Genomic DNA, 25303 nt, shown 5'->3' on the forward strand with positions numbered 1-25303 from the left:
TTGGTGGTGGTTTTCAGTGGTTACATGTCCCCCGGAATATGCGATGCATGGGCAATTCTCTCAAAAGTCCGATGTTTACAGCTTCGGTGTCCTCCTCCTCGAGATCATTTGCGGCAAGAGGAATGACTACTACCGCCAACTGATGGAGGTGAAGCTCTCGCAAGCTATGCAAGTTTTTTTTTTTTCTTTTTAAATGATTTAATTGTTTTGTGCTCACAAGCAACGATATTGTTCTCGTGGTTCACTTGTTGTGTCCAATTGAACTGCTCTAGGCTTGGAAACATTGGAGAGACAATGTGCCTTGGGAAATCTTGGACCCGGTATTGGGAGAATCTTATTCCGAAGCCAAGTGCTAAGATGCATACACATTGGCTTTCTATGTGTTTCAGGAAGATCCGGCTGATAGACCAACCATGGCAAGCATAGTTCTTGCGCTGAGCAGCCAAACTCTTAGTCCGGCAAAGGTGCCACGGAACCTGCCTTTTTCCTCCGAAGCCGGACGGAACCACCAAAGAACATCATAGCAAATGACCAAGGACATGATCAAAATACCAGCGGCTCCACACCTTTGTCGGTCAATGGAGTGTCGATCACCGAACTCTCCGCTCGATGAAGCACATGAACATCTATTCATGACATGATTTCATCTGCTTCTCAAGCTAATTATTTGGATGTTGCGTCCGAAGTACTATTTAGTTTTACATGAACTGTTTGATGAGTGCGGTTGTAGTCACTAATAAACCGGTAGTAAAGCGGTTGTCTCATTTTCTCTTTGTATCATGAGCAACTTTTGTCTCTTAGAAAAAAATTTAAGTCATGATAAGATATTTATGCTCTCTTTCTCCAACTCTTTTGCCCTTTTCTTATTCTCGAGTTGGCACCGGATTAATTTCTGGTACGAACTTGGACGTTCAAATTTGTTGCTTGCATTTCGCTGATGGTTAGTGTATCGACCGGAGAGACTTGTGCATGAAACCATTTGAGCTTCATACATTTCTTCTAGCTACCCCTTGCCTAATGTTTCCCCGCCACGCCAAGCACCATCTTTGGCATTGGCATAACCCGGTCAATGGAGTGTCGATCACCGAAGTCTCCCGCCACATTGAAGCCCCAATGTTGCCCCCGCACCCCCCCCCATTCTTTTTTTGGAGATAGGAAGGTTAGAATTAAAGTGGGCGTGGCACGGACTGAGCAGGTCCTTAAACTGCTCGGGGAAAACGGAGGGAGAACCTCCCCGAGGAGAGTGACCCCTTATGCCCCTCCCAAGCGGGGATCCGGGCTCGGATAAAGATTTCGGCCCCATTGGCCGACCCGCCACTCCTTTTATGGGAAAGGGCAGCCTCGTCGATCCCCGCGACGCCTTCCCCTAGGTTTAGCTTGGGGCATGGTACGAGGAAATGATGGCACCAGTCAAAGACTAGGTGGCCAAGAGAGATCAACATGGTGATGACGGCGATTGAGATGGTGACGACCAATGGGAGTATTGGGCTGTATGGATTTCATGTACTGGTGTTTGTTTTGGGTCACCGTTAGTGTAAGTGTTTTTCTTTGTGACATATATGATGTGTACATTTAGCTGACCAATAACTTCATATACGGCTAAATCTTCCTTTTGCTAATTTACCACCTAATTGGCATCCGTTGACACCTAAAATTTTGGTTAGTTAGGCTTTAATTTCTTTTAATCTTTGTTTTTCCTTTTTCGGATAATAAACAAAATAAATAACAAAAAAACAAAAACAAAAAAAATAATAATAAAAGCAAGAAAAGCGGTCAGTCCCCTTTTCTTTCTTTTTTTCCTTTCGCACGACTTGGCCCCACCCTCTTTTCCCCTTCTTCTTCTTTCTTCTTCTTCCCTCTTCTCGCTTCCTCGTTCCTTCTTTCTCCGCCTCGTAGTTCACGCGCGAAGATGACGACGCGCGCAAGGACGGCCTACGGCCGAGGGGAGTAGGCCGACGTCGGCCGGAGAGGATAAGATCTCGGGCGCCATCAATGCCGAGCACGCTTCGCTGGATAAGCTCGGATGGGACGCCGGTCCGGCCAAGGAGAACCGCTCGGCGTGCGAAAGGGGACCGCCGGTCGAAGCTCCGTCGACCGGACCTCCTCGCCTATAAATAGAGGAGCACCTCCGTCGACGAATGGCATCGCAAGCTTGGAGATCTTCCCACTAAGAGACTTCGGGGGAGGAATCAACGAGCGAGCGAGAGAGAGCTCGAGTTGTGAGCTCACCCACCCTCCACCGAGAGACTTCGGGAAGGCTGGCGGCGAACAACTCGAGAGGGTCGATCCGGCCGGTGGACGCTCGGATCCGGCCGAGTGAGGGGAGCCGGAGGAGGGAACACCGGATGACTGTGAAGCGAGGCTCGCGCCACCGTTGCAACCGCGGCTCGCTACGCTGCTGTCCCCCCGCCTCGACGACGTGCCGCGATCGACCCGCCAAGGTTGCACCAGATCTGAAATTGCAGGGACGCCGTCGCCATTCCGCCGCCCGTAACGCAGCCCTTTGTCGCCCACCACTAGGTATCCGCCGCCTCCGGTCGCGTAGTCGCAGCCACACCCCCTCTCAAACCGTGCCGCCGCCGGCCACACCGGCACGACCCATCCTCACTCATCCTCGCCGGAACCGTTTTGTCGCGCCGTCGGTCGTGCCGTGCCGCCGTTGGCCGCCGTCTAGCCCGTCGCCGCCGCCGTTGTGGCCGCCGCGCGCCGTCGCCGCGTGACGCTTCTCCCCCTCACCGAGCGCGAGCGCGAAGGAGAAAGGAGGCCGGGAACCGGGTCCGCTCGCGGGTCCGTCCGACCCGGTTTCCCGCCTCCGGGTAGGGTTTCCCGGCCGGACACACTCGTCGGACCGGTTTCGAACTCGGCCGGCATCTTTTTTAATAGGCCCAATTCCGTGTGTGTGGGGCCGAGTTTTTAAGAGAAAAGCAACAAAATCCGAGTCGGGCAACGCGGCTCGTGCGCGTTTTGGGTCGACGACCGGGTCGGCTTTTATTATTATTATTATTTTATGTAATATTTTAATAAAAAAAAAAAAATCAAAAATAATTTATTTTTAAAAAATATAAAAAATGTTTTAATTTCCAGAAAATCGAAAAATATTTAAAAAATGTCGAAAAATGTTTTATTAAAAAAATCGAGAAAAATCAAAAGATAATTTATTTTCCAAAAATATTAAAAAATATTTAAAAAATATTTTTTTTCCGAAAATAAAAAATAAAAATATTTCATATTTTCCAAAAAAAAAGCCAAAAATTCAAAAAAGCCAAAAATTCAGAAAAGCCAAAAGGCTTGTATTTTTCCAAAAATACCGAAAAATCCCTTTTATGTCCAAAAATGAGAAAAATACTCAAAAATGTTTTTCCTCCCAAAATGCATGGAAAATCTCTCAAAAATCCAAAAGCCTTAGGGTTTAAACAAGATTAGGTACCGAAAGGGTATTAGTGATTAACTAGTGTAATCAAATCCCTGATCCTAATTTCTCTGGTTGCGCAGAGTGAGTATTTCTCCCGATACTTCACTTGGTTTCTAATCAACCCACCCCAAATCGATTAGTGGCGACTCCAATTTAAAAATTGATTTACGGGTTAAAAAACTCGGACTATTAAAGTCGTGAATTGGTGGACTTGGGAGGGTCCGGGCATAATTAAATTTAGCCGAGCCATTAGCCTCCTTAGGCGCTCGTACCCGATTGCGGGCGCCGGAAAAAAAGAGGTCGCGACAGCATCATATCAACCTCAAGTGTAATTGAAAAATTAGAAAGGCAAGTGTTACATTTTTCGATCATATAAAATGGTTGGAATTAATTGAAGCACCCGGTTATACTTATTGGATAAATTTGTGATCAAGATTAATTGTGTAATTTCATTTTATAGCTTAGCAAATTGAAGATCGTAAACTCTAAGGGTATAAATAATATTCAAACCGAATTGAATTGAAAATTTTGGATGTCTCCAATCCTATTTTCATTCCAATTTGGGTAGTCAGCAAAAAAATATGTACCTTGACAATTCAGTTTGATTCAATTCAGGTACAACACCCGCATCAACCCAAACCGCATTAAAGAAATCCTAAACAATTAAACAACTCAAGATGAAGAATGCATTAATCCAAAATGAAAGCTCGGATTATGAAAAGCGAGTGCAAATGGCATCTTTGATCTCACCAAAGTCTCCAACCTAAACCGTATCAATCTCTCTATCTTCTATCGCGACCAACCTTTCCTATCCAGAGGGGAAATGACATAAGTTTAGAGGTATGCTTAAATGATGACCTTAAGGCATTTGATTAAGTGCGAACTCTCCCAAAACCTTACCTCGCGTGTCGTTAGGGCATACGATATGAAGTTAAATTAACGCTGTCGGGGTTTTCAAATGATGAGTCACCGTAAGCTTATTGTGGCCAACTAAAACCAAGTGAGATATGTGAGTATACCCCACTTTCTACAAAACTAGGAATTTAAGGCCAAAGACTTGATTACATTAGTCAATTAACTAGTGCCCCTTCGATACCTAATTTCATTTATGTTGACACCTAAATTTTGGCGATCCAATCATTTATTGCATAGAAAATTATGGGTCAATTTTATCCCTGAAAAATATATTAATTGCACATAGATTTAGGTGCATTTATTTTTTAATTTACATTTTTGCATTTTATTGGATCGGCGGTGAATGGATTTGAATTAGTGGTTTCAAGCTTTAATTTGGCAGGCTGGACTAAGCCTACGAAGCAAGTAAATTGGCCCGAGCCTGTTTTCTTTTAATGACAAGAATTACCTAAATGGAGATTTGAAAATTGAAATGATATTATGGTGGATTTTTGGAATTTAAGAAAATCGGGTTGCGATCTTATCTTTAGGCGATAAAATTAGGAGATGTGGAAAATAAAAAAGTAATATTGTTTGAAATCGAAAAGAAATTTTCGTGGATGCTGATTTGAAAAGGAAATTAAAACCATAATCTTCAGCCTATAAAAGGTTTTTTGCGTAGGGTTTCGGGGCCACACATATTGAATACACGGCCACATTGAGAAACGAGATCTGCTCTTTCGGTCCCAACTCTGGGATTGCTCTATCACCGCCTCCCAAGATCCATTAAGTCATCATTGTTTCTGCCATACTTCCACTTCCACGTTGCTCCTGCAGTTACCGGTGCCCAACAATTTCTGGCCTATTGTTCCAGCCTTCAGTTCTTCATCCACCAACGCACAGCCGTGCTCCGCCAGCATCACTCCAAACTTGACGACGAAGCTGCTGTCCAGACGTGTCATGAGCCCGATGCTCAGCAATTCCAGGCGAGTTCTTAGTCCAGTGAGCAATCCTCAGCAAAGTTCAATCACCAACGCAGTGAGATCAAAATTTCGTGGCTGTCTGTTGCTGCTTCGAATTTGCCATTGATAACTCATCGCTAGCCGCTGTGAAAAGTTTCGGTCCATTGCCATCTGCAAGTCCCTGCACCGCGAGCTTTAAGCTGCTCCTCACCACACGCGCAAAGAGGTTAGTAAAATCCAGGGAATTCTCAGCTGAATAAACCAAGAATTCTTGCACATACACGAACGGAATCTCGGACAAGGCAAAAGCATTTGGGGAACATTCGCTACAGGACGTGGAGGAGGGGGCCTCCTTCTCTTCGGTTTTCGGGGTCGGCAAATTATAAATTTTAGAGCACATGAGGAATACACGTGAGAAAAAAATAGAGAGGGAGTTCGGCCATTAGAGGAATTATTTGCGTTACAATTCGCGTGGCTGGTCTGGGTCGACTTCATCGGAAGATTCACGATTGGCGCGTAATCACTTCTTAAGAGACGATCCAGAGAGGAAAAGAGAGCAACCAAAAGCATAGAAAAAAAGAGAAGCCTTTGAAGCGGTGCTCTTTGTTTGGAGTGGTCCAAGGCGAGAGAGACAGAGGAAGCTTTTGCAAAAAGACAAGAAAGGGAAGCGATCCTTCATCAATATCACATATTAGCATTCCATTGATATTCTTTTCTGTTGGGAATGACTGATCCCCGAAACCGAATTCGACACTAAATCGAACCCCTAAATCAATGCGGAAGACGAGCCCGAGAAAAACAACACGTATCACCGATCCTAAAGCACACCACGGATTCGAGCGTACCTTTTAGCTACAGATTAAACACCGACGCCGTTAGAGGAAGAGAAACTTGATCCTGTTCAATCCGGTGAAGCAAATTGGCCTTCGCGCCTCACTGTTTTCCTTTTGCTTTTGAAGAAAAAAACGAGAGAGAGAGGAGTGTACGTTGAGAGAAAAACTTACGTCTTTTTCTAAAGTAAAACGGTGAGTTTTCTCTCTCTCTCTCCCTTTTATATCTCTCTCCTTCCACGGGCCCTATTCCCGTGGGCCGGGCTTTCAGCCCAACTTGGGCGGACGGGCCTTCAGCCCAATACTAATAAAGCCTTCATTTTCTTAATTCTTTTTTTTTTTTTTTTTTTTAGTTCTGCCCACATCCTCGTCATTGTAGAAAACGCCAAGGAGAGCCCCCACATTTGAGTATTAACAATCCCGAGAGGCTTCACGGAGAGTGATCGGAAACAAATATCGAATCTCGTTGTTTCAAATTTATTGCCAAGTTTCTAGTGATGTCCTCATCGGTTGCCGTTGTGGTACTTTGCCATATTGTCGCACCAAGCGAATGCCCCCAAGCCTCGCCATCCTTACCATGGCATGCGCCGACCCGAGACCCATCTGCTGTGCCGAGCCTCACCCACAAGCTATTCCCGGTCATTTGTCAAGCCAATTCCGTCGAGCTCAAATGTGGCAATAATTCTTGCAATATTAGGTAATTATTTTATCCAAATTTGGTATTTTATTACCTAATATGTGTCTATTAATATCTAGTGTTCATATCCATGAGTAATAGACATAACTTTCAATTAGGATTTATTTCCTAATTCGCAACCGTATATAATCTTTGATTCCATTTATAAGGCTTTAGATGTAATTATTGATCACGCGGGAATAAAATTGATATGCTTAAAATCAATTTATCGATTTTATTAGCAAAAATAATCAGGTTTGATTAGATATCGTTTCCAAACTTGAACAATGGATAATATCTTTGATGACCATGGATGATTTGGTGTTTATCTTTTAGTTGCCTTATTTATTCCAAAAATACAAAAAAAAAAAAAAAAATTGCATTTGCATATCATCTAGATTAGCATTGATTTCCTAGATAGAATTACATGATGGAATAGTTAGATTCTTCTTTAAATGCATGTTTAGATAGTATCTAGGTTAGATAATTTCTTTGAATAAAATTGCATGTTGAGATAAATTTCTAAGTTAAGATAGGATTCAGATAAGTCTATTTCCTAACTTAAAATAGATAATATTTCACTTTAATTAGATTTTTATTTTTAGCAATTTTTAATTTCCAATTTTAATTAAAAAAATCATCATGCATATGTCATGTAGATTAGGGCATCCTTTGTACGTCATTGCACATTAGGATAATTTTAAGTGTAGATTGATTTAGATAGACTGCATCTTAGGTTAGAGATTGCTAAGTTAAGATAATATCTTGGTTTAAATTAGGGTTTAGCTTGACCTAATCCTTAATATAAGTTGGATATAATCTTTATTTAGCTAGATAATTTTCACATTTTTCTAATTTCGAAATTTCATGGAAAATACCAAAATTATCTTAGAATAAATCAATTTCATTCTTTAGGACAGTTTGCATTTTATTTATGTCATGTAGTTTAAGCCATATTACCATGTCATATTATTTCATGTTAGATTAGTAGCATGCGTTGCATACTGCATGATTTTCATTAATCAAGTGAAAACAAAGAAAAAAATTAAGTGTTAATTAGAAATTATATCTAAAGTTGTTGATATGGATATTAATTTAACATTGTAGATGCTTTCGTTGCTTTGAGGGAAGTTTTTGCAATTTATTAATTGTTTTCTTGGATGTTATATTGGTGGTTTGCTCACACCCGCATGATCGCCTCACATGTTAGGGAAATAAATTTAAAATCAATTTAAGCTGCCTGCAAAAAAATTTTGAAAATAAAAGAATGGTACCGAAAGGGCATTAGAGAAATCTAGTGTAACCAAGTCCCCGTACTCATAGTCTCTGGTTTGTATGAGTAAGATAATTCTCCAATTATTTTACTTGGATTTCTAATTGACCCACCAAAAATATATTAGTGGTGACTCCTAATTGAAAATCAATTGCATGTTAAAAAATTGAACTTAAGTTACGAATTGGTATGTACTTAGGAGAGCCCGAGTTAAGTCTAGGCTTAACAATTCATTAGCCAAATTCTAGGTGGTTTACACCCGAAATTTTGGTCGCGACAATTTAATTATCAACTAAAATGTTTAGGCAGCTCTTATGATTATCGAACATAAGTTTTTATCCTTGACCATGCTAAAAGGAAGCAGCAATCAATATGTTGAAATAGATATGTTGAAATAGTTGCCTCTAAGACTATTCAAAACCTATTGTAAAACATTAACAACTTGTTTAAATTTGAGCACAATTTTTTTTTTTATTAAGGATTTTCACACATTTTAAGATAAAAGTACTAAAAACTACTTTTAAATCTTTTTTTCCTATTTTTCATATTTTTTTAAATTCTTAAATTTTTTAATTTTTAAAATATTTTCTAAATGAATTAATTTTTAATCCGAAAATAGGGCCCGGTCAGAACATGGGTTGAACTTAAGACTTAGGGTCTAGGCTAAGGGGCGCAATTGAACTCATCCTCAAGCCCACTTCAATTCCAACCTTCCTAAGCCCACAAAGCTCACTACTCGTCTTGGCCGCTCACCGTACTCACTCCGAGCTATTAAACTAACCTGAAAAAACCAAATCGTATTTTCATGAGACCACAGATAAGAGGCCATGAGCCGGCTTGTCTCCGGCCTTCACTCCGTCGTCGGTGCGCCCGCCGGCCTCGTCCATTAGGCTAGTTCCGTTGGCCACGTCCCAGCCCTATTTTCATCACCGTCCACCACGAAGACACACGGACACGCAAAAAGAAATGGCACGCCACTCCGCGGATGGCAGCAATGGAAGTTCACCCACATGTCAAATGACCGACAAATGCCGGAGGCTTGGCACGGAACAAGGGCAAATTTCGTGAGTCGTCGGCGAAGGCTCAAGTGTGTCCATTGCCAAAGGCCACTCATTCACTCTCCGTCTCACCCTCTCTCTCCTTTTAAAGCCACCGGCGCACATGGCAGCTGCCGCTGCCGGCGTGGCCCCCGACCGGACACTCTCGGTGGCTCGACGGCCTCTCGCTCCGCCTTGTCTCCTATGCCTCCGTCCTTTGCTTAGGTGAGGCCAACTCGCTGAGCCATCACCTACAATTGGTGGCCAATCACTGGTGACATAAAGAAGAAAGGGAAAAAGAGAAAGAAAAAAATAAAAAATTGAAATATATTAAAATATTATTAAAAATTGTTCACATCAGCTCTTGCCATGCCATGTAGATCGATTGACATACATGTTAGTAATTTTCTTACCTAAATTAATTGAAATAACTAAATTGGCAATAAATCAAAATGTTTAGAGTTAAATTGGTTTAATTAAAAGATTTATGACTAAATTGGTACAAATATAATAGATTTAGGACTATTCGACACTCCTCTTAGTAATAGTCCCATAAAATCTCACAGTTATGTTGTCATAGTAACCATTAACTTAATGAACTATCTTTTCCTTAATTTCCAAAAAAATACCACCTTGGACCTTGGCTCTTGAAGACTTTCTTTCAAGACCCATGCCTGCTCCTATGTATGCCATTCCTTTACTCATTTGACCAAATAAGTATTTATGTATTAAAAATCACGTTTTTATCAACTACCTAACTTTCTAAATAGTTAGTGGTGATCTCACAATCCTATGCGATATCAAATTAGAAGGTCTTAAATTCAAGTCCTTTGGACCCCTTAGTTGCTTCCTTCCAAATTATGATTTCTACCCTCATTCATAGGGCAACCGTAGCCACGTGAGGTGAAGTATATAAGTTCTTAGATGTTAAGTTTAAACTTTTAGAACTGACAATGGTACCACAAAATTCAAAGCAAAATGTTGGATATAAACAGAAATGCAGTGTATATCCAATGGTTCTATACATGTGCAATGATCCATGTAATTTGCTTGTGGACAAACCAAAGATCGTTCGATTCTCTCTCTCTCCCCCACCAAAAGATCGATCCGTGTATATTGTTGCGGATATGGACCCCATGGAGAAGCTTGTAGGGATTGTTGGATTCCCAAAACCGGATTCGACACTAAATCGAACCCTTAAACTTGTGCGGAAGACGAGCCCGAGAAAACACATGCATCACCGATCCTAAGGCACATCACAGAATCGAACGTACCTTGTTAGCCACGGATTAAATACCGATGCCGATATGAGGAAGAGAAACTGTCCCATTTGATCCGATGACGCGAATTTGCTTTGAAGGGAAGAGACCGTTGCCTTTTTGCTTATTGTTTTTCTTTTGGAGGGAGAGAGGGAGGAGGAACGTCGTAATATGCCAAAATGTGCGTTCCTCTCTCTTTATTTCCCCTTATATACGTCCCCTCCAAAAGGAAATGTGCCCCTTCATCATATCCCTCCATCCATGGGCCCTAATATTGTGGGCCGGGCTTTTAGGCCCAACATGGGCGGACGGGCCAACTTAGGCCCATCACATTAATAAAACCATCATCTCCCACTCGCACATGGTGGGTCAAATAGGATTCTCTTTACCTCTCTTCAACATTCATACCGGTGAATAATCCGTGCGACCAGCATACTTTGAGAGCTCGTTGCTATACATCTGTTAGGAATATATTGCAGCTCATAATGGGCATCACATTCTGAGTATATTTAGTATGCAGTACCGTAGATCGATCGATCACATTTATATCTCTCTTGATCTCTTTTCAATAATGATATATATATATATATATATATATATATATATATATATTGTATTCACGATTATGATTATCCCAAAGACAGTCATAATTGTTCGACCAAAGAATACAAAACTACAATGTGATTCTCCAAATTCGATCTTCCTCTTTCAGTTCAGCTTGCTTTTCTAGAAATGTCCCATTAGGTCGTATCAACTCATGACCATTGGCAACATCTTAAGATAGCAAACACTAAATAGAAATCTTGAGAATAAGTAAAAAGTCATGAGGGCACTAAAATTGAGGAACTTCTTTCCTCAAGAGTCTCATACGGCATAAAAGTTGAGATCAAACTTTTGCCACTCTTATTGGTCGTCTCATGCATACCTAGTAGGAAATACGTATTACGGTATTAACTCATTTCCCATGGAGCATATGTCTATACCTTTAATACCGTACAGATGATAGTTCAGACATACCTAATGTCTAACTTGAGTTCACGTATCTACTCATTCACAAAATTTATTAGAACTCACATCTGGCAGTAAAATATGTGGGTTATTTTACTTTCGGACATAGTAAATATTATGTCATCATCTTAACACTCAGTTAAGGCGACATATGTATTTTAATCTTGAGCTCTCGATTATCATCTAGATAATAAGCTTAAAAATAGTCTCATATCTATTTATCACATAGTAAATAGAGGCGATTACCCGTCTGAGTGGGCCAATCTTATATCTGTCCAACATACTTTCTCAACTTAAAGTAATGCACTGAGCATTAAGATGCATAAAGATCAAACAAAGATTCATATGCATTAATAATGAAAAAAACACTAGTTCATAAATGTGAACAACTCAGGGAAATTACAATCCAATACATCGACTCTACGCAATCCTAGAGATTTTACATGACCACAAAACACATCTCTAGATATTGGCTTTGTCATAGGATCTGCTACCATTCTATGCGTAGATATGTACCGTAAGTTCACATCCTTTTATGCAACCATATCTTTGACAAAGTTATACTTGGTATTTATATGTTTGGTCTTGCCATGATATTTTAGATCTTTGGTGTACGCTATAGCTGCTTGGCTATCACAGTTAACCAATAATGGATTTGCAGCTTTTTCAATAACACCTAAATGATCCAAAAATCTCTTAAGCCAAACTCCTTCTTGTACCGCTACTGATAATGCCACGAACTCAGCTTCCATCGTGGACAAGGCTATACACGTTTGCTTCTTACTGCTCCATGATATGGCACCATTATTCAGTAAGAAAGCAAATCCAGAGGTAGATTTTCTTTTATCTAAATCTCCTCCTCAATCAGCATCTGAATAGCCTTCAAGTCGTAGATCATTTCCTTGGTAATTCAACTTGTAATTAGTAGTTCCCTTTAGATACCTCGGTATTCTTTTAACAGCCTTCTAATGCGCTTGACCTGGGTTGGATTGGTATCTACTCACCATTCCAACTGCAAAAATATATCAGGTCTTGTACACATCATAGCGTACATCAAGCTCCCAACAACACTAGCATAAGGAACATGTTTCATTTGTTCCTTCTCTTGTGGAGTCCTTGGACACAGTCTATGGCTCAATCTTTCACATTTTGCAAGAGGAGTGTCTATGGGTTTACAATCTTGCATACGAAATCGTTCAAGAACCTTATTTATATATGTTTCTTGCGAAAGAGATAACGATCTCTTCGAACGATCTCTTGAAATCTTAACTCCAAGAATGTATGCAGCCTCACCCATATCCTTTATCTCAAAGTTGGAAGACAACCAACTCTTGATAGTATTAACAAACTCCATATTGCTTCCGGCAATTAGTATATCATCAACATATAATGATATTATCACAAATTGAACTTTGGATATTTTGATATATACACAATGATCCTCATCTATCATTGTAAAGTCATATGCCATTATGGCATTATGAAAGCGTATATACCATTGTCTCGATGACTCGCTTAAGGCCGTATATCGATCTCAAAAGTCGACATACATTTCATTCTTGGTCTTCTTTAATGAAACCAGCAGGTTGTTCCATATATATTTCTTCATCTAATTCTCCATTGAGGAACACAGTCTTTACATCCATTTAATGTAACTCAAGATCCATACTAGCCACTATTGCCAAAATAATGCGAATCAAGATAAATCTCACCACAGAGAAAATGTATCTTCATAATCAATTCCTTCCGTTGATTATACCCCTTCGCCACAAGGCGAGCCTTATGCCTTTCTATCGAGCCACTAGCTTTTCGCTTTATTTTGAGAACCCACTTGTTCCAAATAGCTTTGTGTCCTTTTGGAAGATCAACCAGTTCCCAAACTTGGTTTGACTTCATTAACTCCATTTCCTCTTCCATTGCATGAATCCATTTTTCCTTACTAGGGCAATTTAAAGCCTCATTAATATTTCTTGGCTCATCCTCATCTTGTGGAGCAATCATAAAAGTTTCCCCTTCAATGTCAAAACGTCGACGGGGAATACTTTGGCGACTTGTTCACCGTATGGGAGATTGTACATTTGCACATCATTCCACATTATGCTCCCATTAGATTCGATAATGATGATGCCGTCTCATCATGTGATTGTAATTGAGAATGAGTTGAATTCAATTAATCATTTCTCATATTACTCCCACTTGGACGAACTCCATTAAAATCATTATCTTGATCCAAGGTTTCAAATAGAGAGTAATCTTCCCTATTTCGCCCTTCTTAGGAAATTCATAATCTAAGAATGTGACATCCCGTGATTCAAATTCAATTATACTCCCACTTTCCTGCTCACCTATGAACACATACCCTTTCGAGTGTTCGGAGTATCTTATGAAAATACTCTTCTTTCCTCTAGGACCCAATTTCCCAAACTTGTGAGAGGACTCATGAGTATAGGCAACACAACCCCATGGCTTAAGAAAACTTAAGTCCAGTTTTCTATCTGTCCATAACTTATATGGAGTGGAAGTAACTGATTTGGAAGGCACCCGATTAAGTATATAGGCAGCAGTTAACAACGCATCACTTCAAAAAGTGATAGGTAAGTTAGCATGCGCCATCATTGACCTAACCATTTCCAATAGAATTCTGTTTATTCTCTCCGCAATACCATTTTGTTGAGGAGTATATGGAATAGACAACTGTCTTTCTATTCCTTTTTCATCACATAATTTTCTGAACTCATCGATAAATATTCTCGACCTCGATCGGATCTCAATGCTTTTATTTTCTTGTCTAATTGATTTTCTACCAAGTTCATAAACCTTTTGAAATAACTTAATGCTTCAGATTTATGAGAAATCGAATAGACATATCCGAATCGAATATAATCATCTATAAAAGTGATGAAATAAACAGCCACATGCCTTCCTCTCACATTCATTGGACCACAGACGTTAGAATGGATTAAATGCGGATGAAATTCAGCTCTTCTACCTTTTTTCCAAATGGTTTCCTTGTCGTTTTCCCTACTAGGCAATGCTCACATATGGGCAAATCGACTTTTTCAATGTTGCCCAACAAGCCCTCTTTGGCTAGTCTATTCATATGTTGTTGGCCAATATGACCAAGTCTAGCATGCCACACATTCACATCATTATCATATGAATTAAGAGACGTGAGAAGGGAATAACAAACATTTGTATTAACATAGTCAATATCTAATACAATGAAACCATCCAGAAAAATAACCACAACCATAGTAATTTGTATCCAAAAACAAATCCACACCTCTATTATAAAAGTTCATATTAAAACTTATTTTAACCAACACTAAAATAGACACTAAATTCCAACGAATCTCCCGAGCATACAATACATCATGTAGGAACAAAATGCGTCCACCACGCATGTTCGGTTGGTAGGTGCCAATTCCTTTCACTTCAGCTTTGGAGTTGTTTTCCACATAGATCCACTTAGTTCCGTTGGTACTTGTCGGAATTCCACGAAGGATTCTCTATCCTTCGCTACATGGTCTGTCGCTCCCGAATCTACAGTCCACAAAGGATTAAACTCAGAGTCAAGAATACGAACTCGACACAAAAGCAAAGTTCTGAAAAGTACAAGGGGTGTATACCTTCTTTGGCTCACGACAGTAGCGAGCATAGTGACCCTTCTTGTCACAATTGTAACACTTCACCCTTGTAAGCTTCTTCATCCGAGGACGCTTTCCTCTTTCATGTTGGTTAAGCTTAGTTTTCTTCCCTGAAGGACCTCGCTTCCTTGTCTTTCCCTTTATCAAACCAGTTAGGATGTTTGCACTTGGAGCTCGAAGCTCCATGTGAGCTAAAACTAGCATGATAGACTTCAGCTTCTGGCTTAACCGCCAAGAGGCGGTCCTCTTCCAGCTCAAGATGACGCATGGCATCCTCAAAGGTTTTGATATTTTCATTATGAGTCGGGTGCACCTTCATATGCTCCAAACTCGAGGCAAGGAACGAATCACTACTTGCACTTGCTGCTCATCAGTCAAGACATGGCTATCATCTTTCAGCTCATTAATCATGTTTGACATCTTTCTAAGATGTTGCTTCATGGTCTGACCATGAGGTTTCTTACAAGAGTCAAACCTAATAGTGAGCTGCTTCGGTTTGGTCATCGAAGTATGACCAAATCTTGCTGCCAATGCTTCCCACATTTCCTTGGCATTCTCAAAACGCCTAAACTCTCGCATGACGTCATTTTCCATGCTACTCAGCAACATAATGCAAGCAAGAGAGTTCTTTCTTTCTATACAGCAAATGCTTCCTTATCTCTCTTGTGTTGTGCAGTGTTTCATTCTTCGATTCTACCATGGTCATGTTAAGAGCTTCTAGTGCCTCTTGCTCTTCCAAAGACATATTGGATTTTCATGTGCCATATTTCATAGTTATCACCATTGAGCTTTTCACCTTTGTTCAGCTCGACAACTATGCTCTTTGTGGCTGAAGCCATTGATCTCAACACATCGGACATATATGCACGAATTATTAATGCCTATCATTTATGCATCCATTTCGTGCAGACCCATCATATTAATGAACAATTTCAAGTAAGGTTTCAAATCAAAATGTCACTATATTTCCAATCATCCTCTAAAAATCCTAACTTAAAACTATCATTAATATAATTATCTTATGCAAAATAAATTTCTATGAAGCTACAAAAACTTTTATGAACTACCCACAAAGTGATCAACAATAACAAAAAGCAAATAATATTTGACATCCAATAGAATAATAATGCTTTTACATAATACAACTAACATATCAGGTTGCCACACCAACAATAACTAGGTAGAAAAACATTACATAATATGTCCATAAAGCACACTTAACAAAGACCAGCCAATACATCTAACACCAAGTCGGTACACGAACCGGGAAAGATCCTCTTTTGTTCAATTTCTTGATCTTTTCCCTTGTAACAATCTAGTAATAATCATCTATAAAATCCATTACAATTTTCCTATATGAAGCGGCTTTGTTGATATCCCATATGTGATTCAACACTCCTTGCCATTTTGGTGGAAGGGTGTTCATGAAAAATCGCACAATCTCATACTATGGCATAGGACGACCATTCCATATGACCTTTTGAATTTTCCCGTTGACTTCAAGGATGTGATCAATTAAGTCACCACTCTCCCATCGATGATCACTCAGCTCGGCTATTAACTTAGAAAGCATTTCCTTTTGTTCATCGGTAATTGCGCGAATAGGTGTGCGCAACTTCGGGAGGCATTGTTCCTGCAACAAATGCAAAACAAATAAGGATCACATATAATCCACATAGACTTAATTGAAAAAGAAACACATTATTTTCCTCCTCTTTTTTTTTTTTTTTGGGGTCAATGGTCGACGGTCAAAGTCAACGGTCGAAGTCAACGGTCAACGGTCGTCAACGGTCGGCGGGTCGGATCGCCGGGTCAAGCGGGCCGGTTGGACCAGTCGGACTAGACGAATCGGTCGGGCCCATCGGACCCGGTCGGGCAAACCTATCGGCACATGCGGCACGCGTGCGGCTAACATCACGATGACGTCGGCTGGCGCGTGCCTCGCACGCGCCATCGGCGGCCCCCCACGCACGTGCGACGCACGCGTCTTGCGGCTTTGTATTGGCGCGTGCTCGGTTTGTTCCCGCTGCGCGGGGGGGCATCCGGCGGCCATTGGCGGCGTTCCGCCACTCATCGCGATCGTCTCGATGAGACCTTCCATCCAAGGCCACCAGAAATCGATTTTGACTTACAAAAACTCGAAAAGTGGATGAACAAAGGCTCGGGTGTCGGGATTTTTGCCCCCGATCGGTGTCAGCCGATTAATTTCACAAAAATTAATAAGAAATCATCCATAAACATGAAAATGGTCAGGAAAAACATGAAAAAGGATCGGAAAACAAGAACTACGGCTTTGATACCAATGTAGGGATTGTCGGATTCCCAAAAACCGAATTCGACACTAAATCGAACCCCTAAACTTGTGCGAAAGAAGAGCCCGGGAAAAACACATGCATCACCGATCCTAAGGCACATCACAAAATCGAACGTACCTTGTTAGCCACAAATTAAACACCGACGCCGATATGAGGAAGAGAAACTGGTCTCGTTCGATCCGATGACGCGAATTTGCTTTGAAGGGAAGAGACCGTCGCCTTTTTGCTTACTTGTTTTTCTTTTGGAGGGAGAGAGGGAGGAGGAACGTACATAATATGCCAAAAGGTGCGTTCCTCCCTCTTTATTTCCCCTTATATACGTCCCCTCCAAAAGGAAACGTGCCCTTTCATCATATCCCTCCATCCATGGGCCCTAATATTGTGGGCCGGGCTTTTAGGCCCAACATGGGCGGACGGGCCAACTTAGGCCCATCACATTAATAAAACCATCAAAGCTAAAAGATGGTTCCATTCTAGGGGGCGGCCTCTCTCTTTCTCTTCCTCGTGATTGAGGAAGGTGACAACACGCGCTTGACGATGGCCTCTAAGCTGTGGCCGAGAAGGCAATGAAAGTGGTCCATTCGGTCAAAGACGTAGCCGTTGCTAAGGGTGTCACCTTTAGACGGCAAGCACCATGCTTGAGACTGCAATTGGATGGCCGTCGTGCTCACGCGACCTTGGCGGTGGTCTCTAATGGGAGAATAATAACAACCTTGTCGCAACCCAATTTTTTTCGGGGTGAACCACCTATGGTTTGGCTAATGGATTGTTAAGCCTAGACTTAACACGGGCTCTCCCAAGCCCATACCAATTCGCAACTTAGGTTTGAATTGTGCACATGCAATTGAATTTTAACTAGGAGTCGCCACTAATCTATTTTGGTGGGTCGATTAGAAACCCTAATAAAGTAACGGAGATTTACTTTACTCATACGAACCAGAGATTTGGGTACGGAGACTTGATTACGCTAGATTTCTCTAACGCCCTTTCGGTACCATTTCTTTTATTTAAAAAAAAAAAAAAAAAAAGGTGAGGCGATCATGCGGGTGCGCAAACCACCAATTTAACATCCAAGAAAAGCAATGAATAAATTGCAAGACTTACCTCATAGCAACGAAAGCATCTGCGTTGTTAGATCAGAATTCACATCAACAATCCTAGATATGATTTCTAATTAACACGCAATTTCCTTTTTTGTTCACTTAATTAATGAGAATCATGCTTTATGCAATGCATGCCACTAATTTAACATGAAATGATATGACATGGCAACATGACTTAGCTATATGACCTAAGCGAATGACATAAATAAGCATGTAATCTATCTTGAAGCATGAGATGGATTTATTCTAAAAAATAATTTTTTTTGTATTTTCCATGAGAATCGAAATTAAAGAAATGCAACATTTAAATATGCAATCTAAATTAATCTAATGACCTAATTCTAATGATGGGCAATGTCTAATTAAATGAACCTAACAAAAATCACTAAATGATGTGCATTGTATGAACCTAATTCTATATGACGTGCACATGATTTTTTTTTATTTTCTTAATAAGCATGCAATCTATCCTAATATGCAATGACATGGAAAGAATGCCATAATTCTAATTTTTTATTACGAAATTCCAAATTAAAATTGCCAAATAATTAAACGTGCAATTCAAATTTAAAGCTAACATCCTAAATGATTGCATTTTTTGGATTTTTATTTAAGGAATTCGAAATAAATAAATTTCCTATTCTAAACATGCAACATAATCCTAAAATAAGTAATATTCTAACATGAACCTAATCTAACTCAAATATATATTTTTGGGTTTTTCTTTTAAGGAACAATCAAATAGAGGCATCAAGAAGCCACGGCACCAAATCAAGCAAGATATCATCCATGACCATTTAATTTTAGGAAATAAATTGACGAATCGTATCTCGCGCTTGAGATCGGATTGGCCAATTTTTAACAAAATCACGAATCATATCTCGAACGTGAGATCGGATTGGTGATTTTTCCGTACGATTATGGGTCATATTTCGAGCGTGAAATCGGACCGTCAATCATATGTACGTTGCGAAATTAGGAAGATTTCCCAATTTAGAAGGCTACTCGAAATTACGGATATCATAGCATATCGGGAATTTCCATCATGTGTATCAACGGATATTTCAAATGAGGAAACTGAATATTAGGAAATCAAATAAAACGAAATTTTTACCTACTCCAATATTGATTTCCAAATTTGGACCTTGCGCAATCGGACCGGGATCGCAATCGGCGGGCAACGGGGTGGTGGATGACAACTAGCGGTGGATCGTGGTGGCGATCTGCTGCAAACGGTGGTTCGGCTTGGACAGCAGCCGAGATGGTGGACTCACGGTGATGCCTCGATGATTCGAGACAAGTGATGGCTCACGAGCGGTGGTTGCGACGCGACGCACTTGCGAGGAACCGCTCACGATAAGGTGGCTCGCCAAAGGAGATCGTAGCGAATTAATATTTGGTCTTTTAGTCGGACCAAATAATCTCCACCGAGAGCTCTAAAGTCAATACCTTTTTGTCTTCAATCTCACGTATGCTTCTTTCTCAAGAACTCACGGTTAGGTCTCCAGATTTCACCGTGCAATAAGTGACAAATTCCACCGCTTCTTTTGCATTGGAAACGCCCTCATGTGCCCATCGAAGAATCTGGTGTAAGTTGAGTTGTTCAGAGAATTATCAAAGCGTCGTGGCGGGTTCAAGACTTGCTAATGGATGACTTGATTAATTACCTCTAGATGGACGTCGGGGCGGCCGTGGAGACGACCGTGCTCACGGAGACACCTGCAAACACGAATACTGTGAGTTCAAGGAACGACGACGCTTGGCTTGTGGTAAAACTCGCTGGCTGCGGGCGGTGACTGGATTTGGTCAAGGAAGACCTGCAATAATAAAAATTCAAACGAGCAAAATAATTGGATCGGTGGAGGTCTCGGGCACGTCAAGGACGCCTGGAAAATTTTCTCTCATTCCATGTTGATCTCCAAGCATCGCCAAGTGGAGCTTTGTTAGAGCCACCAAAGTCCAAACGTCGTGAGCTTTCGACCTTCGTCATCGGAGGCTCCTTGGCGTATGATCATCGTCGAAGGTCGCACCTCGGCTGGATGGCAAATTGTCATGGATTCTCGATGGTGAAGGCTTCTCGACGGGGAAGCATTGACTATTTATTTTCTCTGGACAACACCCGAAGAAGACAAATCCACCACTTGGGCTTATTTCATCAAAATCTTGGTACTTGTTTTGCCTAAGGACTTCGAGGCAACGAGAGATGCAGCTCGGACTTCAGGCTCGCGAGTGGTGGCCACAAAAATCTGGCGTGACTTTCACGTATATAGAGAGATATTGGCCTTGCCGGACATCGGCGAATCCATCGGGCATAGATGGAACTCCACAGGAGTCTCGGTGGCTCTAAAATATGATGAAAGTGACTCGACGATCCTGAGTTGTGTTGGAGAGGAGCTTGCCAAGACCTCTGGACACTCCTGGGACCTCGACCTGAGGTGTGTTGCTGGTGGCGGGGACTCTTGATGGATCGGCAATAGCGACGTGAGGGTAGGCGTAGTGGTGAGGCTACGTGAGGATTGCAGAGATAACAAGGTCATGGCCACCAAAGGGACTTGGTCGTGACTTCTCGTCTTTCTGTTTTTTCTTAGTGTGTGCGCGAAGCCTCCCCCTACATACGGCCGTGTGTATCGATAGGGTTTTAATTTATTTATAGGCCATGAGTTAGGGTTTTAATTTCTTTCCAAATTCATATCCATGAAAATTCATTTTTCCGAATGCAATATCAGTTTTTATTTTCCACACCTCTTCTAGATTTCCTTTGCAAAAAATGAATATTCTCTATTGATTTTTTCAAAAATTGCAATAGGATTTTTCAAATATGGGGTTAGGCTAAATTGCTCTCTTCGTGGGCTTAGTCCGACTTGTCGACTTAAAGTTTAAAACCACAAAATCAAACCAATTTGTCACCGACCCAATGTAAATGCAAATTAAAACATAAATGCACCTAAAACTATATGTTATGCAATTGACTATTTTTCAAGGATAAAATTAACCCTTAATTTTTTAATGAAATAAATGACTAAACGGGTCGCCAAAATTTAGGTGTCAACAGCTGCCCCTCTTTGAAGGTGAGCTCGAAGAGGTTGCCTTCAAAGACAAATTGTGACCTAAATTTTGGTCATGCAAATGCAATGAATGATTTTTTGTTGGAAAATGAATTCCATTTTTTAATGCAATGCAAATGATAGATGAACCTACCTGGAATAACTTACCTTCGAAGAGGATAGAGTAATTCGAGGTAGTGGGTGTTACCTGTCCAAGACCCGTACCATTCTATGGTCGCCTAGAATAGTAACATGACTTTGTGAAGATACTTGCTTTCCCAGAACTCGTACCATTCTACTATCGCCCAATATGGTAGAAATGAGCTGCTTTCTCGGGACCCGTACCATTCTACGGTCGCCCAATACGGTAGAAAAGTTTTGTAAGGAATTGCTTTCCCAGGACCCGTACCATTCTATGGTCGCCCAAAGACGGCAAAAATGTTTTGTCTAGGACCCGTACCATTCTACGGTCGCCTAAACGGGTATTCATTTTCCAGGACCCGTACCATTTTACGGTCGCTTGAATAAGGAATAAGTATTGTCAAGGACCCGTACCATTTTACGGTCGCCTAGACTGAGATTTTGCTTGGCTAGGACCCGAACCATTCTTCGGTCGCCTTAATTAGATTGAATCGGAGGAAAAATCTTTGGGGGACAACTCCATTGAGTGTCGGTGTAAAGGACTCGGGCTACGAAAGCACGCCAGGTCGATAAAAGAAATCCAGGCTACGAAGCAAGCCGAGTCAATATAACTGGACAGCTTGACCAAGTCAAGTGTCGATGCACTAAGAGAGAATACCTGCACAATGACAAGTATTTTAGAGTATGGTAGAGATATACTTACCTGGTGATATCTTTGATTCTTGGAGATATGTCTTTTGAAATTTAGATATCCTGTGGAGGTCTTTCACCTCATGGTGGAGGCTTCTCATCTCCTAATATCATGAAACATTCTGAAAGGAACTTGAATTACCTCGGACATGATTTAAAGCAAAACCGATATGCATTCATCAAAGAGATAGACAATCTGAGCTACTCTAGAATGCACATTTCAAAATTTAGTGAGGTTTTCATCAACTCAATCGGGGTTCATGCATAATAACCTTTGCATCACCCAAATTTCCACTTTGGAGAGAATTATCATTCAAGACAATCTTCACTCATGACATGGATTTCCTAAGAATACCAAATGAGGGACCTTCAGTTAGAAAGGACTTTCACTCACTCTCATTTAGAGGCTATTTTATGAGAATCACTCCATCTCACTATCATCATACCAACAAGGGTCCGAGTTTTCTCGCAAGCGGTACGACCTTACCAATTTGAGAGGTCTTTAATAGGGACCGTAATGTGGGCTCGGTCAACGGCTTAACAAAGGGACTCTTTGAGTCAAGGCTATTGAAAGAACAACTCTTTAATCATCTCCGGGTTTACAAGTCAAGAACCCTGCAAAATGGGAAAGAAATAATCTTGCTCGCACTTTTCGAGCGATGCTTAAAACATGTGAACTCCTATGTTAATTCAAGTGCCATAATCTGAAGAGACTTTGTAAGGGATGTAATATAGGCTAGGTTCATGGGTTGAGAAATGGAAGGATAAGCGGGCTCAAAATATGTGTAAAGGGTGAGAGCTGATGATCATCTTGGCATTGCCACCAGTTTTTTTTTTTTTTTTTCACCATCGGGGATTGTCTTCATGAAGTGCCCCATTGATTATGAAAACTCAGCATTTGAGTTCTTTGAGTATTGCTCCATTGAGACTCAATTCTTGCAATTAACAGTCACTTATATTGACTCTCTTTTTTCATCTATGGGTATTGGCCTTGCTTTTACCAGGCACACCGCTTTTCATGCCCCTAGTTCTTATTCATTTTTTTTCACTTTTTTTTTCATGGGCATTGGCCTTGCTTTTACCAGGCACATTGCTTTTTCATGCCCCTTAGTTCTATTTTGATTTCTATGCATGCGTCGAGCAATTACACTTTGAATGACACTCAAACTTTCAAGGTCTTCATCTGTCTTTTGCCTTGCCCCAGTGTAGGGGATGATCACCAACTGGGTTTAAAAGAAATGAAATTACAGGCTCAAGTGGGCTATGCAAAGGGTATAAGTATGTAGGATAGAGAAGGAAATGCTCTTCGTCATCCTAAGTCACTTAAATTACCACATGAATTCAATGTAATAGCATGACTAGAGATGATTCAAGTGAGAACAAGAAAAATTCTTTTCATTTTCCTCATCTCATGATGCTGTCTCACCTCCAACTTGCCCCAATGTGAGGTGGTTCTTGACAGGGGTAATTTGAAAGAATTTCCATAAGTGTATGGGGCTAAAAAGGTTAAGCAATGGATCACCTGTAGTGTTTAGGATAGAGAAATGAATTGCCCTCATCATTTCAGTTATCGTACCTTTTGCAAGAGAACTCTTTACCTTGTGAATATGGAACTTCCTCACTCATCTCACAAGTGTATAAGTAGGGGATTGTGTATAGGATAAGGCTTGCCTTTCATCATACTTGACACGTCTCATTCAGCATTCTTAAGCATTGATGTCACTCCATTAAATTGTCTATCTTGACAAATCTCCATGAAATTGGTGAGCTAAATCAATATGAAAATTTTCTTTTCAAAAGAGTTCAGCAACTTTAAGCATAAAAAGTGTTTGTGACTTCAAAATAAACAATTTACTACACTCAAACATGATTTCAAGCATTCATTCAAGGAATTGTCCCATGAAGGGATTGTCTCAGCAATGGATGTCCCTAGATTGCCTCTATCGAAAGGGAATAAACACACAAATTGATCAATCGATGATGAAAATCCGATCTTTGATTTGATGAAATCTTGTTTTTGCCCCTGCACAAAACAACGTGCATGAATAGGATACTATGCAACATCAAAGTAAATTCAAATTGCAAAACCATTTTGGCTCGGATCGAGATTTTGTCTTAGTCATGCCACTACTAAAATCTGTAGTGCCCCCAATTCGTCATCTGCAAGGAAAAGAACAAAGCGTCATCTCCCAAAATTATTTATGTTCAAAGACGAGATGTACCTCTTTCACCAAAGATGGATGATCCTCTTTAATGGGCGAGAATGAAAATTCCGTCAAGCATGGAAATGGAACACACTTTGTTTGGCTCTTCAAGATGGATATTTCAAGTAGTATCGAGATGTGACCGACATTAACTCTTTAGAAACTTGTTGAGTGAGAGTTGAACCAATTGCAACTTGATGTGCCTTTTTCAGATGCTTTCTTATCGGGTCAAGAAAGTAATGCTCTGAAACATGAAGTAAATGAGTCAAAAAATTAAACAAGGCTAATCTAACGCATGCTTTTTGGAAATGGCTTGAAAAATGATCTTTTTTTTTTGTTCTTTTGGAATTTTTTTGGATGAGGAAGCATGAAGAAGCCTAGTCCTCAGAATTCTCCTTGGATGATATTTTCTTTTCATTGTTGGATATCGTCACTTTGGGCTAGTTTGATGTACCCCATCATGTCCTCAAAACAAAACTTGTAATTTTATTGATATTCATCAATCAAATTACATTTATTGGAATGTGATGCTCAAGCACAGAAGAAATTGAAATCAATCCCTAAAAAGCGATAAGAATTCCCACGCAAGGGAAGGTGCATGCCCCTAATTAAATGAGGAAATGGAACAACTTAGGACCATGAATCATGTGTACTTGAATTCTTCACCCTCCTTGATCTTGTGATACGAACCCCTCAGGTCAGATATTCTTCCATCTAGATGTGTCGCTACCCTCTTCATGATGGCATCAAATTCGACTACCTCAGGAAAATGAGAAGATTCAAAAGGTCTTCTTGGCTCTCTTCTTGG

General features: G+C 40.6%; 1 protein-coding gene across 1 annotated transcript in view; it reads left to right on the forward strand.

Annotated features, from left to right (window-relative positions):
* Window positions 1-25303, forward strand: part of LOC104447056 (cysteine-rich receptor-like protein kinase 14) — a 69788-nt gene that overhangs the window by 2831 nt on the left and 41654 nt on the right. The gene's annotated exons all lie outside the window — the stretch shown is intronic.

Source organism: Eucalyptus grandis, chromosome 5 (assembly GCF_016545825.1).
Source record: "Eucalyptus grandis isolate ANBG69807.140 chromosome 5, ASM1654582v1, whole genome shotgun sequence".
Classification (NCBI taxonomy): Eukaryota; Viridiplantae; Streptophyta; class Magnoliopsida; order Myrtales; family Myrtaceae; genus Eucalyptus; species Eucalyptus grandis.